General features: G+C 47.7%; 1 protein-coding gene across 2 annotated transcripts in view; it reads right to left on the minus strand.

Moving 5' to 3' along the window:
* The window catches only part of GNG4 (G protein subunit gamma 4), a 71,304-nt gene that overhangs the window by 27,462 nt on the left and 27,397 nt on the right, over positions 1-16,445 (minus strand). Inside the window, exon 2 of one of the 2 annotated variants that reach the window (XM_046026144.1) lies at positions 4,292-4,398. The exons of the other annotated variant lie outside the window; for it this stretch is intronic. The gene's annotated coding sequence lies outside the window, so the exon portion shown is untranslated. The remainder of the gene's footprint in view (positions 1-4,291; positions 4,399-16,445) is intronic. 2 annotated transcript variants of the gene reach the window in all.

Consider the following 16,445-nt stretch of genomic DNA (forward strand, 5'->3'; position numbering starts at 1 on the left):
TAACGCCTTAACTTTTGTGCAGTATTTTGTTAGTAATAAATCATTTTCTTACACATTTGTTCATTTGTTCATTTCTTCTAGCAGCCCTGAAGGTTGGCAAAACATACTAACACACATACTAACAAACTAAATTCTGTTTTGTAAGTAAAGAAGTGCAAACCTCAGAGAGGTTTTGCAAGTCAACAGCTAAAGTGCTCATGGCCAAACTCTGTGGATCCTGAACCCAGACTCAAAGCTGGGAAGCCCAGCCAAGGGTTCTTTCCATGGTTTCATGTGGCCCTCTGGCTGTCTATTGCTCTAAGTACCCGTTTCTCCCGGAAACAACTGCTTTATTATTAATTTTAATTTGCTCTCATTCCAAAACCCTTACAGACTCTGTGCTGGGAGTTTGTTTTTTAAGCATTAACACACATACATACACACACCCCTATCCCCAGCATAGAAGAAGGAAGAAATTCCCCTGATCTGATTTGGAATGATGTCACACGACTACGAAGAAACCTCTACAATGCTCACTGTTCCACAAGCAAGCATCAATTTCCACACAGATGCTGTGATTTCAGGTGCCCCAGCTAATGACCAAGGAGTTTTACGTGGAAGGGGCCTGAGAGCTGAAGGCCACACAGGACCTTCCACGTGGCTTCCAAAGGCACACAGGGAGGCGTGAAGAGGCCTGGCCAGCATGGCGGCACATAGGGCACGTTCTGAGGGGTTTTGCACATACGTGCTAACTCTGGTCCACGTGAGGCATGGCGGCGGCTTCATGTGTCCACAGGCAACTTTTCAAAAAGTCCAAGTCTCTTGTTATAAGATACAGAGCAGCTGCCTAAATCAGAGTTTGACAAGTGTGTGCTCTTGTCTTGGTTGGGAACTTCTACTCAACAAGGAGAATCAGGATTAGTTGGGGCTCGGGGACCCGGCGAACAGCCATCCGCACCCCACCATGTAGAGACATGCTGGCGTTTCTCCACAGTTTCAGGTTGGTGCGTGTCCCTGTGCGTGGCCACAAGCCCGAGGTGCCTGCCCTGGGCCTGTCCGTGTGTGTGTGGCTCTTCCCCCATGGATGTATGTGTTTATGTGTATCCGTGTGCCTATGTGTCCACACAAAAGGAAGGAAGAGACACACACAGGGTTTCCAACCCTCTCCAGCCTGATGCATGCCAAAAGGATCCGAAAATCATTGTCCTCAGATCCTGAATCTCCCTTCCCATTCCAGAGCTCGTCCTCTTTCCTCCTGACTTCGGGCTTTTGGGAGTTACGGAGGTCCCCGAAGAGGGCACAGGTACGGCTGAGGAGAGGACAGCTGCGGCCAGGGTCAGCAGGAGTGAGGAAGGAAGACACAGCGGAAGGGCCGGGCGGGGTGGGGGGTCTCTGCGCCGTGAGTGTGTGGGGGAGGGGGTGGGGTGTGTACGAGGGGGCGGCGCGTCTGCACAGGAACTTCTACCCGCAGAACTGGAGCCGCATAGACAGGGAGAGGCCCTCGCCCTCCCCCAGCCCCGGGCCGGCTGCACGGAGAGCACCGATCCCAGCCAGTCAGTGTCCCGTTCTTCCCTGTTGATGAAGAGGCGCACAGTGTCAACATACCCCACTCTGCAGCGCGGGAGAGGTCTGGCTGACGGCTTAATATTCGGGAAAGATCCCACTGAGCCGTGTTTGGCTTCTCACACCCCAAACATCGGATAAGCTGGCGGGGGTGGGGGGGTGCTCCAGCACCAGAGACGCATGGACTCTTACCCCTGCCACGTCCTCTGGGTCCCCTCCAGACCAGGGTGTCCACAACTCCAGTGTGACCTCTGAGCCTTCCTTGCTCACCCCCTTACTCTTCCTCAGCCGCAAAGCACCACGTCCCCCGTGTCACCTAGTGTCACAGTCACCTGGCGGACACCCCAACCTGTGGTCACTCCCTCCCAAGACTCGTGTCTTTCCTGCCATGGGGATCCACGCCCTCCCCGGGAAGGGCTGCAGAAAGCCCCAGGTGCAGCGCTGGTGCCCGTGACACCCAGGCGGCCTTCCGGGGTCCTCGAGGCCAGCCGCCATCCCACTCCCGGCCTCGGTCAGCCCTTGTTTTCCTTCCTTGTTGGGGCACAAGAGGAGAAACCCCATCTTTGGCTGCATTGACTGGGTCTTTCCATACTGGCCCCTGGGGACTGACGCAGGGCAAAGACAGGAGACACATGGGGCCACCTGCCCAGAGCCCCAAGCCAGATGGACCTGGGACAGTCCGCCTCCAAGCCTCAACACTGGGAAAACCTATTCTTCGCAGCGGAGGCCCTGTCGTGCGGCTGGAAGCCCCTCTTCATCCAAGGCTGATACTGCATATGTGGTTGCCCGGCCCGCCTCCGGCTCTGCCCTCTCACTCACCCCTCTTTCTCCTGGAATGCTGGTGTCCCTGGGTGCCCTCTCCTCGACATAAAGAAATATAATTATTTCTTTTCCATCACCTTCAAACAAATAGACAACAAGAAAACAGAAAACCCTCGCTCCCCTTCATTTCCACTCTTAAGGAAAAAGGGACAACGGCAGATGCCCACAGAGGACCGCTACGTAACTCATGGCTGAGGTGCAAAAAGTAAGGCCAGAGAGCTCTCTTCCTGGGACACGGGGTGACAAGCCTGTTCCGCTCCATCTCCTCTGTCTGCTCTGCAGCCCCTCGGTCCTGTCAGACCGCTTCACAGGATGTTGTTCCTCATGTTGTCCTTCGTGACCCTTACAGTTTCATGTCCTTGTGTTGATGGTCTCCCTCCAAGAGGCCAGTAAGGTTCCTCACAGCACATGTACTCAGGACCTAGACTGTGACAACCGCCCCCACCACCCAGACCTGGACGTCTGCAGTTCATAAGCTCCTGAGTGACTCCAGCATGGACCACAGGGGGACAATGGCAACTGGCTACAGATCACATGTCCTCCTTTGTTCCTTTCATTCGTCGGGTTACCCTGGTTCCATGTGTCTTCAGGACACTAAGGAAATCCTTTAAAATACTTGGTGGCGGTATGAATCTCTGGGGATCTTGCTAAAACACAGGTTTTGATGGAGCGGGCTGGGATTGGTCCAAGCGTGTGCATTTCTACCCGGCTCCCGGCTGCTGCTGCTGGTCCGTGGACCAGACATTGAGTAGTGCGGCTCTGAACGAGTCCCCGGATGTTACTACTGGAAGCGAACGCAGAGGTCCAGGTCCAATCCCCTTACTTTTCACATGAGGAAACCTATTTGGGGAGATTAAATAACTTGATCTGGTTGAGCCGCTTCGTGGAAGTGGAAGGAAGCACTTCCCGGTGCGGCTCCCAGCCCGCTGCCCCTCCTGGACCTCGTAAGGTTTTGGGGTAGGATTAGGGTTTCTCCCCTGCCCCCTGGTCTATCCTGTTCTCCCAGAACAGACTCACCCATCAAGTGAACTTGAACTTTGCCTTGTTGGGACTGAGATGGCAGGGGGCTTCCCCTGTGGGAGGCAGCAAAACCCAGAGAGACCAGCCGGTGCTTCTGCCAACCGGAGCCGGTGGCAGCTGAGTCTCTTAAATTAAGATGACCCACAGGGGCGCTCGTGCCGCCCTCCCTCCCCCGCGGGCCAGGCAGCTCTTAGTGTCCACTGGATAACATCTGCCCTTTCGAGGCTATCCAGACCCCGTTCCTGCATGAGAACGGATGGGTGCTCTCCACATGCCTGTGTGTATGTGGGTCCACATGGACCTGAAAAGAAAAATGGGAGTAGAGACAGCGGAGATGGAATGAAGCCAACGGGCAGGCAGGCTCCTGGAGAACCACTAACTCGCTCTCGGCTTTGGAGAAGATGAGGCAGATGGGAAAGTGAGGCGACTGCAAGGGACAGAGGCTCTGTCACTGCCCCGGTCAGGGAGCCCTTTCCTCTTGGGTACACGGGAACCCCGTCCCCCCCAGACAGGTTTCACAGGGAGAGTCTCTCGGGCTGCGTCCTACAGTGTGTAGCTCAGGGTCTGGCGGGAGGCGGTGGGCAGCGCGAGGCACATGCAGCTTGGTTTCCTGGTCAAGGTCCAGCAGCCCATGGAGAGGGTTCGAGTCCCCTCCCCCATGTCCCCCAGCCAGGGACACCCATTCACACTCTAAGACAGGCCTCATAAGGGCCGGCCCTCTGCTGTGGCAGCTGGAGAGGGGGACAGGATGGGGACAACTGCTAGAAGAAAGTGACAGTGGGAGGACGTGGCCCCACATCAAGGACCCTGCGCGCCCTGCCTCCCCACAGGCCCCTGCAGGCACTGCTGCCAAAGACAGCTGCGCTCCTCAAGGACTGTGCTCTGACGGGACATGCCACTTCCTCACCGGCTGAGAGGCGGCACAGCGACAGGCCTGGGCAGGGACGGGCTGGCGGCTGCACCTGGCGGTCGTCAGAGGAGAGGCTGATTCGGGGCTCCTGCCTGGAGGCTCACCTGAAAGTGGAAGCAGGGTCAGGTCAGCAGGTGCGGCAGAAGCCGGGTGTCCCCCGAAACTGCCCACCTCCCCACGGCCTCTGTTGGCAGATCACACGGAAGGCGGGGAGCCCCAGGCAGGAAGGGGAGTCCCAGTCTGACACCGCAAAGTGGGAGCATCTCGGGGCCACAGGCCGCCCTTGCTCTCCCCGGCCTGGACGTGCGGACGCCTCCCCCAGACCCCCTGCACCACCCCACTTCCAGCCAACTTCCACCAAACGAACAGTTTAGAGGTCTTTTCTTATTACAGAAAGTGAGGCCAATTGTAGAAAAAGGTGAAGAGAGAGAAAACTACATCAAAGGAAATAAAAAACAACGATCAGGCCTCTTCCCAGAGATGACCACGTTATTCCTGCGCTTATTAGAAATAAGCTGATTCCAACCGTAGGACGTTCAGCACGGAAGAGGTGACTCGATCGGGTGGCTTTAAGGCTTCTTTAAAGTTAGGGACTCTGTGGACGAAGAGCTTGTTGCCTCCCTCCTCTGGAGAGGCCGACCCTGGGACAATAGGCACGTCCCCCAGGGGTGTCGTCTACATAAAAGCTGGCCAGCAATGGGCTGGACTATGGGGAAGGATGTGTGCAGTCCTGCTCAGTGCATTTTTCCCAGCCCACTGCGGAGGGTATAGCACTTCCCCACTGCGAGTTTCTCTCACTTCATTTTCCAATGAGAGACAAATAGATAGACAGACAGACAGACAGAAAAGTCCTTGAGAGGAGGCCTGCTGTCCTGCAGGGGCAGAGCCTAAACTCTGCCCGCTAGGCAGGTGACTTTAAAGCCAGGCTCCAGGAGACTTCCCTGCCCTTCCTCTGAACAGACATGAACCCCTGGGGAAGGGAGTGTGGGCTGGGAAACAAGCCGCCAGACCAACCCAAGTCCCCTCCACACCCTGCCCTTTGCTTCCTTCAGTTATCTAATAATCTTTATTCCTTTTTTCCCCCTTAAGATTTTACTTATTTATCTATTTGAGAGAGAGAGTGAGCGAGAGAGAGGGAGCACAAGCAGAGAGAAAGGGAGAAGCAGACTCCCCACTGAGCCGGGAGCCCAATGTGGGACTCGATCCCAGGACCCTGAGGTCATGACCTGAGCTGAGGGCAGACGGTTCACTGACTGAGCCACCCAGGCATCCCTCTAATCTTTGTTCTGAAGTCAGATGTGCTGAGGGGAATGCTCTCTGCTCTCACTGTCTTGATCCTTAAAAGGAAGGCAGACAGATGTTCCTCTGAGCGGGTATCACATCACGGTTCCCTGCAAATGTCCTACAACAAATGCCATAGACGGGATGAGAAAAGCCAGGTGAGAACCAGAACCATACACAGAGGGTGCCGATGTTTGCTTTACGAAGCAGATTACGTATTTTGTCCCTGGACACATCCTGTCTTAGAGGTCGGAGGCTTCGTGCAGCAAAAGCTCTTGCCTGACGCCATTAAAGCTTCCCTGGCCCTAGGAGTTGGTCATTCTTCTGCTCCTCCCTTTGGAGGACCACACCGCACACCAGCACAGTAAAGACTCTGATGAGTCCTGCAGGATGAAACCTGTTTACTCAACCCGTCACTCCTCCAAATGATGGAGTCAGGAACATCCTGGGTTTTGTTTTGCTGTTTTTCATGGGACGATGCATCTCGTACTTTTTCGTCACAAGCTGGGGTGAGCAAGTGAGACAAGTGGCTGCAGCGGCTCTGGCTGCCCCAAGGACTGGTGGGACGGAGAAGACCGGGGCGCCTGTGTACCATTCTCCAGGCCCTCGCTCTTCCCCAGCCCATCGCGGTCCCTGAACTGGCCGTTGTCAGCACAACCCAGGAGCTCAGTACCCTCAGGCCTGGCTCTATCCCACTGTAATGACCCGGAACCTCTGTGCCCTTTGCGGGCTCTCCAGGGATTCTGACACCTCGAGTTCTCAAACCACCGCCCAAGTCTGTTGGTTCCGAGACTTTGCTGTGCCCTGAATCACGTGGGGCCATTTAAAGATGAGAAGTGCGGGTCACAGCCCGGACCGCGGAAGTCACATGGTCTGGCTTCTCAGGTACTGCCAGTGTACGAGCTGCATCTGAAAAGACACAGCTCCGGTCTGTGTCTATACTGTTGCTTGTCAAACTCAGGTGTGCACGTGATTCACGCAAATCTCAGACTCTCATTCAACAGATCCCGCTGGGCCTGGGCCGGACCCGCCTTGGCAGCCTGGGAGGTTGTTAGAGACAGAACTGGGCGCCCCCCAGAACCTGGGAACTAAATCTGAATTTTAACCTGAGTGATTCATGTGTAAGTTAGAGTTGGAGGGGTTCCGTGCTGGAGCGGGGGGTCCAGGGCCTCCGTATCAGGGACTCGGGGCCAAGGTGAAGAGGCTTTATTGGAGACGCAGGAGTCAGAGGTGGGGACGGGAGAGTTGCTGTTCTCCGGACCCTCGTGTCACCTGCACTCCCACGCCACGTCCGCACCTTCCTTCAGCCGAGTCCGTGGCTCTGGTTGCTCGGAGAGAACAAACGTTAGGAAAGGACGAGCACTTTCTCTCGTCCCCTTGGCATCTGCAGAGCATTTCCCACCCAGTGCTTGTGGCGAGTTTCAGAAATCAGCCTACCAAGCTGCCTCGGGCCCAGAAGGAGCTTGAGAAACCTTCCCAGGATCAATGCTGTTTCTCAAAGTGAGACACGTGTTTGGTGCCGACAGGAACTTGGCTCCTGACTGGCCTCCTTGATCTGCTGCTAAACGATGCTGTTTCTTACAAGCAGTGAATACGTTGCCACGATGTTTTCGGAACCATGCTCATCTGTACACAAAATGCTGTGGTCTCGTTGTGCAGGCCTAGAAAGATCCACCATGGGACCACCAGCTGGCGGGGAGGCTTTCGAAGGTAGAAGCTGGTTTTACTGATGTCTGTGTCCCCAGGATGAACCCAGGACAGGCCCAACGTCCACGGGCCGATAACCATGACCCGTGCAGGCACGAGAGACCTAACGGGGGCATCACAGCAATGGCGCTGATTCTCCCTCCGCGGCTGCTCCTGTTTCACGCTTACATGGAGCTGACTCGGCTCCCAGTTGTGAAGTGTAATGCCCTCGAGTCCTTCATATCAGCTGATGGTGTGGTGCTGGGCCTTGAGGAACCAAAACCATAGTCTCTATTCTCAGAGAGCTTACAGTCGGGTGGGGGCCACCACACGCTGTTCAAGCAGTGGTGCTGGTGAATGACAGAGGCAGTTCTTAGTGGGTCCCTAACCACAGAACTTGACCTGGCCTGAAGGTCTATGTTGGTTTCTGCGAGTGATTCTGAAGCCATAAGGAGGACAGAGACTTGCCTGCGCTCACAGAGCTCAGTGTCTGAGGGGAGAAGGTGAGTAAAGGATGGTAATGGTGTGATACTTGGGGCTGAACCCATTCTCTCCTTTTCTCATAATGACATAACTGTGGTCCATCATGGGAGGAAGACGGCGGAGTGGGAAGATCCTGAGCTAACCTCCGCCCGTGGACACACCAAGGCGGCAACTACACGTAGAGAAACTCCCTCTGAGGATGACCTGAGATTGATCAAACAGACCTTCCACAGCTAAAGACATAAAGAAAAAGTCACATCGAGAAGGGCAAGAGGGGCAGGGACAGGGTCTGATCACGACCCACACCCCAGGACTGGTAACCCACAAGCAGGAGGGATATCACAGGCCCAGAGGTCCTCCCTGAGGAGCAAGGAGTTCATGCCCCACATGGGGCAGTCCCTGCCCTGGGAATCTGCCCCTCCAGGAAGACAAGCCCCCAATATATCCAGCCTTAAAACTCAGCAGAGCTTAAATCTGGGGGAGCTGATGCTACAGAAAACCAAGACTCTGCTGTTAATCTCATTCACTCTGAGAACCAGCACTTTTAAAACTGCTGGGGTTATATGTGAAGGAGACTTTTTGATTAATTTTAAGGCATGTGCCAATGGGATAGGGATCTGTAGGAACTTTCTCTGGGAATGGAAGTGCTGACAGGTAGCATTTTTTCTTGTCCTCCTTCCACCTAAATGGCAGTATGAGAAAAGAAAACAGTACATATGAAGGAAACCTCATAAAGCTATCAGGTGATTTTCCAGCAGAAACTTTGCAAGCTGGAGGAAACAGCATGATATCTTCAAAGTGTTGAAGGGAAAAACACCTGCAACCAAACATACTCTACCTGGCAAGATTATCATTCAGAACTGAAAGAGAGAGCAGTTCCCAGACAAAGAGAAGTTAAAGAGTTCATCACCAGTAAAATGGCCTTATAAGAAATGTTAAAAAGTATTTCCTTAAGCATAAAAGAAAAGGTTATAACCAGAAGTTAAAAAAATTATGAAGGAAAAAGTGAAAAATAAGAAGATGTAAAATATGATGTCAAATATATAAAACATGGGGTGGGGCATAAAAACGTAATGCTTTTAGAATGTGTTGGAATTTAAGCAACCATCAACTTGAAACAGACTTCCATATCTCCATGCAGTGAACATATGAATCTCATAGTAACCACAAACTAACAATCTATAGTAGTTACACAAAAAGTAAAAAAGGAATCTGAGTGTAAGACTAAAGAAAGTCATCAAATCAGTAAAGAGAGCAAGAGAAGAAGAGAGGAACAGAGAAGAACTATGAAAACAAGGAACAAAATGGCAACAGGAATCAACAATTACCTACTTTACTTTAGATTACTTTAATGTAAATGGACTAACTGCTCCAATTAAAAGACATGGAGTGGGATGCCTAGGTAGCTCAGTTGGTTAAGCAACTGCCCTTGGCTCAGATCATGATCCCGGAGTCCTGGGATGGAGTCCCATATTGGGCTCCTAGATCCACAGGGAGTCTGCTTCTCCCTCTGACCTTCTCTCCTCTCATGCTTTCTCTCACTCTCTCTCTCTCTCAAATAAATAAAATCTTTAAAAAAAAAAAGACACAGAGAGAATGAATGGATAAAAAACCCAAGTCTCAGGGCGCCTGGGTGGCTCAGTGGGTTAAAGCCTCTGCCTTCGGCTCAGGCCATGATCCCAGGGTCCTGGGATTGAGCCCCGAATCGGGAATCTCTGCTCAGCAGGGAACCTGCTTCCCTTTCTCTCTCTCTGCCTGCTTCTCTGTCTACTTGTGATCTCTGTCTGTCAAGTAAATAAATGAAATCTTAAAAAAACAACAACAACCAAGCCTCATCTATATGTTACCTACAAGAGACTCATTACATATCTAAACACACATGCAGCCTGAAGGTGAAGAAATATAAAAAGGTATTTCATGCCCTGGAAATGAAAAAAGGCTGGAGTAGCAAATTTCTGTCACACAAAATGGACTTCAAAACTAAGACTGAACAAGAGACAAAGAAGGACATTAGGTAATGATAAAGCGATCAATCCAACAAGAGGATATAACAATTGTAAATATCTATGCACCCAACATGGAAGCACCTAAATGCATAAAGCAAATATTAACAGACATAAAGGGAGAAATTGACAGTAATACAATGACAGTAGGGGATTTTAACACCCACTTACATCAATGGATAGATTGTCCACCCAGAAAATCAATACAGAAACCAGTGGCTTTGAATGACACATGAGACCATATGAACTTAACAGATATATACAGAACATTCCATTCCCCAAAAGCAGAATATACATTCAAGTGCACAAGGAACATTTTCCAGAATAGATCATGTTAGGCAACAAAACAAGTCTCAAAAAATTTAAGAAGACTGAAATCATTTCAAGCATCTTTTCTGGTCACCATGCTAAGATTTCATTAAAAGAAAAAAAGCCTGGAAAATCACAGACTCATGGAGGCTAAACAACATGCTACGAGACAACCAATGGGCCAATGAAGAAATCAAGAAGAAAATTGAAAAAAAAAAATGCCTTGAGATAAGTGAAAATGAGAACACAGTATTCCAAAACCTTTGGGATATAGATAAGCAGTCCTTACAGGAAGTTTAAAGAAATACAAGAAAAATCTGAAATAAACTAACTTATACCTCCAGGAACTATAAAAAACTAGGAAAAAACCCAAAGCTCACTCAGTAGAAGGAAATAAATGGAGATCAGAGCAGAAATAAATGAAATAGAGACTAAAACTGACAAACAAAAACCAACAGAAAAGATCAACAAAACTGAGGAGTCAAGATGGCGGAGAAGTAGCAGGCTGAGACTACATCAGGTAGCAGGAGATCAGCTCGATAGCTTATCTAAACATTGCAAACACCTACAAATCCAACGGGAGAGTGAAGAGAAGAAGAACAGCAACTCTAGAAACAGAAAATCAACCACTTTCTGAAAGGTAGGACTGGCGGAGAAGTGAATCTAAAACGGGAAGCTAGACCGCCGGGGGAGGGGCCGGCTCCCGGCAAGTGGTGGAGCAACGGAGCACAAAATCAGGCCTTTTAAAAGTCTGTTCCACTGAGGGACATTGCTCCAGAGGCTAAACCGGGGTGAATCCCACGTGGGGTCGGCGTGGCCCCAGGGTCCCACAGGGTCACAGAAGGATCGGGGGTGTTAGAGGGTCGCAGAGCTCGCAGGTATTAGAACAGGGAAGCCGGCTACAGAGACGGAGGCGAGGAGTGAGCTCTCAGCTTGGGGTTACCTTGAACAGGTCGCAGGCTGGGTGAGCTCAGAGCGCAGCCGGAGGCCAGGGATACGGGAGTGATTGGGTGCTGTTCTCTGGGGGCGCACTGAGGAGTGGGGCCCCGGGCTCTCGGCTCCTCTGCGCCAGAGACTAGGAGGCCGCCATTTTCATTCCCGTCCTCCGGAACTCTACGGAAAGCATTCAGGGAACAAAAGCTCCCGAAAGCGAACCCGAGCGGATTACTTAGTCCGGCCCCCGGTAAGGGTGGTGCAATTCCGCCTCAGGCAAAGACACTTGAGAGTCATTACAACAGCCTCCTCCCCCAGAAGATCAACAAAAAATCCAGCCAGGACGAAGTTCACCTACCAAGGAAAGCAGGTTCAATACCTAGGATAGCAGCGGAATTCCAGAGGAAATTCCAGAGGAAATTTCCAGGAGAAAGCAAAGCATGGAACTCATGGCTTTCTCCCCATGATTCTTTAGTCTTGCGGCTAATTCAATTTTTTTTTCAACTTTTTTTTCTTCTTCTGCTAAATATTTTTAAACTTTTACCCTTTTCTTTTTTAACTAGTTTATCTAATATATATATTTTTTCTTTATTTGTTTTTTTTTTTCTGAATCTCTTTTTATGCCCTTTCTCCCCCCCACGATTTGGGGTCTCTTCTGATTTGGTTAAAGTGCATTTTTCTAGGGTCTTTGCCACCCTTTTAGTATTTTACTTGCTCCTTCATATACTTTTATCTGGACAAAATGACAAGGCGGAAAAATTCACCACAAAAAAAAGAACAAGAGGCAGTACTGAAGGCTAGGGACCTAATCAATACAGATATTGATAATATGTCAGATCTAGAGTTAAGAATGATGATTCTGAAGGTTCTAGCCGGGCCCTAAAAAGGAATGGAAGATATTAGAGAAACCCTCTCTGGAGATATAAAAGCCCTGTCTGGAGAAATAAAAGAACTAAAACCTAACCAAGTTGAAATAAAAAAAGCTATTAATGAGGTGCAATCAAAAATGGAGGCTCTCACTACTAGGATAAATGAGGCAGAAGAAAGAATTAGTGATATAGAAGACCAAATGACAGAGAATAAAGAAGCTGAGCAAAAGAGGGACAAACAGCTACTGGACCATGAGGGGAGAATTCGAGAGATAAGTGACACCATAAGATGAAGCAACATTAGAATAATTGGGATTCCAGAAGAAGAAGAAAGAGAGAGGGGAGCAGAAGGTCTATTGGAGAGAATTATTGGAGAGAATTTTCCTAATATGGCAAAGGGAACAAGCATCAAAATCCAGGAGGTGCAGAGAACCCCCCTCAAAGTCAACAAGAATAGGTCCACACCCCGTCACCTAATAGTAAAATTTACAAGTCTTAGTGACAAAGAGAAAATCCTGAAAGCAGCCTGGGAAAAGAAGTCTGTAACATACAATGGTAAAAATATTAGATTGGCAGCAGACTTATCCACAGAGACCTGGCAGGCCAGAAAGAGCTGGCATGATAGATTTAGAGCACTAAACGAGAAAAACATGCAGCCAAGAATACTCTATCCAGCTAGGCTATCACTGAAAATAGAAGGAGAGATAAAAAGCTTCCAGGACAAACAAAACCTGAAAGAATTTGCAAACACCAAACCTAAATATTGAAATATTGAAAGGGGTCCTCTACACAAAGAGAGAGCCTAAAAGTAGTAGATCAGAAAGGAACAGAGACAATATACAGTAATAGTCACCTTACAGTCAATACAATGGCACTAAAGTCATATCTCTCAGTAGTTACCCTGAATGTTAATGGGCTAAATGCTCCAATCAAAAGATACAGGGTATCAGAATGGATAAAAAAACAAAACCTGTCTATATGTTGCCTACAAGAAACTCATTTTAGACGTGAGGACACCTCCAGATTTAAAGTGAGGGACTTGAAAACAATTTACCACGCTAATGGGCATCAGAAGAAAGCTGGGGTGGCAATCCTTATATCAGATCAATTAGATTTTAAGCCAAAGACTATAATATGAGATGAGGAAGGACACTATATCATACTCAAAGGGTCAGTCCAACAAGAAGATCTACCAGTTTTAAATATCTATGCCCCTAACGTGGGAGCAGCCAACTATATAAACCAATTAATAACAAAATCAAAGAAACACATCAATAATAATACAATAATAGTAGAGGACTTTAACACTCCCCTCACTGAAATGGACAGATCATCCAAGCCAAAGATCAACAAGGAAATAAAGGCCTTAAATGACACACTGGACCAGATGGACATCACAGATATATTCAGAACATTTCATCCCAAAGCAACAGAATACACATTCTTCTCTAGTGCACATGGAACCTTCTCCAGAATAGATCACATCCTGGGTCACAAATCAGGTCTCAACCAGTATCAAAAGATTGAGATCATTCCCTGCATATTTTCAGACTACAATGCTCTGAAGCTAGAATTCAATCACAAGAGAAAATTCGGAAAGAACCCAAATACATGGAAACTAAACAGCATCCTTCTAAAGAATGAATGGGTCAACCAGGAAATTAAAGAAGAATTGAAAAAATTCATGGAAACAAATGATAATGAAAACACAATGGTTCAAAACCTGTGGGACACAGCAAAGGCAGTCCTGAGAGGAAAATATATAGCGGTACAAGCCTTTCTTTCTTTCTTTTTTTTTTTTTTTTTGGTACAAGCCTTTCTCAAGAAACAAGAAAGGTATCAAATATACAACCTAACCCTACACCTAAAGGAGCTGGAAAAAGAACAAGAAAGAAACCCTAAACCCAGCAGGAGAAGAGAAATCATAAAGATTAGAGCAGAAATCAATGAAATAGAAACCAAAAATACAATAGAACAAATCAACGAAACTAGGAGCTGGTTCTTTGAAAGAATTAATAAGATTGATAAACCCTGGCCAGACTTATCAAAAAGAAAAGAGAAAGGACCCAAATCAATAAAATCATGAATGAAAGAGGAGAGATCACAACTAACACCAAAGAAATACAGACTATTATAAGAACATACTATGAGCAACTCTACGCCAACAAATTTGACAATCTGGAAGAAATGGATGCATTCCTAGAGACATACAAACTACCACAACTGAACCAGGAAGAAATAGAAAGCCTGAACAAACCCATAGCCAGTAAGGAGATTGAAACAGTCATCAAAAATCTCCAAACAAAGAAAAGCCCAGGGCCAGAGGGCTTCCCAGGGGAATTCTACCAAACATTTAAAGAAGAACTAATTCCTATTCTCCTGAAACTGTTCCAAAAAATAGAAATGGAAGGAAAACTTCCAAACTCATTTTACGAGGCCAGCATCACCTTGATCCCAAAACCAGACAAGGATCCCACCAAAAAAGAGAACTTACAGACCAATATCCTTGATGAACACAGATGCAAAAATTCTCACCAAAATACTAGCCAATAGGATTCAACAGTACATTAAAAGGATTATTCACCACGACCAAGTGTGATTTATTCCAGGGCTACAGGGTTGGTTCAACATCCACAAATCAATCAATGTGATACAACACATTAATAAAAGAAAGAACAAGAACCATATGATACTCTCAATAGATGCTGAAAAAGCATTTGACAAAGTACAGCATCCCTTCCTGATCAAAACTCTTCAAAGAGTAGGGATAGAGGGCACATACCTCAATATTACCAAAGCCATCTATGAAAAACCCACCGCAAATATCATTCTCAATGGAGAAAAACTGAAAGCTTTTCCGTTAAGGTCAGGAACACGGCAGGGATGTCCATTATCACCACCGCTATTCAACATAGTACTAGAAGTCCTAGCCTCAGCAATCAGACAACAAAAGGAAATTAAAGGCATCCAAATCAGCAAAGAAAAAGTCAGACTAACACTCGTTGCAGATGATATGATACTTTTTGTGGAAAACCCAAAAGACTCCACTCCAAAACTGCTAGAACTTGTATAGGAATTCAGTAAAGTGTCAGGATATAAAATCAATGCACACAAATCAGTTGCATTTCTGTACACCATCAACAAGACAGAAGAAAGAGAAATTAAGGAGTCAATCCCATTTACAATTGCACCCAAAACTATAAGATACCTAGGAATAAACCTAACCAAAGAGGCAAAGAATCTATACTCAGAAAACTATAAAGTACTCATGAAAGAAATTGAGGAAGACACAAAGAAATGGAAAAATGTTCCATGCCCCTGGATTGGAAGAAAAAATATTGTGAAAATGTCTGTGCTATCTAAAGCAATCTACACATTTAATGCAATCCCTATCAAAATACCATCCATTTTTTCAAAGAAATGGAACAAATAATCCTAAAATTTATATGGAACCAGAAAAGACCTCGAATAGCCAAAGGAATATTGAAAAAGAAAGCCAAAGTGGGTGGCATCACAATGCCGGACTTCAAGCTCTATTACAAAGCTGTCATCATCAAGACAGCATGGTACTGGCACAAAAACAGACACATAGATCAATGGAACAGAATAGAGAGCCCAGAAATAGACCCTCAACTCTATGGTCAACTAATCTACGACAAAGCAGGAAAGAATGTCCAATGGAAAAAAGACAGCCTCTTCAATAAATGGTGCTGGGAAAATTGGACATCCACATGCAGAAAAATGAAATTGGACACTTCCTTACACCACACACGAAAATAGACTCAAAATGGATAAAGGACCTCAATGTGAGAAAGGAATCCACCAAAATCCTTGAGGAGAACACAGGAACAACCTCTCCGACCTCAGCCGCAGCAACATCTTCCTAGGAACATCGGCAAAGGCAAGGGAAGCAAGGGCAAAAATGAACTATTGGGATTTCATCAAGATCAAAAGCTTTTGCACAGCAAAGGAAAGAGTTAACAAAACCAAAAGACAACTGACAGAATGGGAGAAGATATTTGCAAACGACATATCAGATTAAGGGCTAGTGTCCAGAATGTATAAGTAAGTTAGCAAACTCAACACCCAAAGAACGAACAATCCAATCAAGAAATGGAAGAGGACATGAATAGACATTTATGCAAAGAAGACATCCAGAAGGCCAACAGACACATGAAAAAGTGCGCCACATCACTCAGCATCAGGGAAATAGAAATCAAAACCACAATGAGATATCACCTCACACCAGTCAGAATGGCTAAAATTAACAAGTCAGGAAATGACAGATGCTGGCGAGGATGCGGAGAAAGGGGAACCCTCCTACACTGTTGGTGGGAACGCAAGCTGGTGCAACCACTCTGGAAAACAGCATGGAGGTTCCTCAAAATGTTGAAAATAGAACTACCCTATGACCCAGCAATTGCACTACTGGGTATTTACCCTAAAGATACAAACGTAGGGGCGCCTGGGTGGCTCAGTGGATTAAGCCGCTGCCTCGGCTCGGGTCGTGATCTCAGGATCCTGGGATTGAGCCCCGCATCGGGCTCTCTGCTCCATGGGGAGCCTGCTTCCTCCTCTCTCTCTGCC

This window comes from Meles meles, chromosome 13 (assembly GCF_922984935.1).
Source record: "Meles meles chromosome 13, mMelMel3.1 paternal haplotype, whole genome shotgun sequence".
In the NCBI taxonomy this organism is placed as follows: domain Eukaryota; kingdom Metazoa; phylum Chordata; class Mammalia; order Carnivora; family Mustelidae; genus Meles; species Meles meles.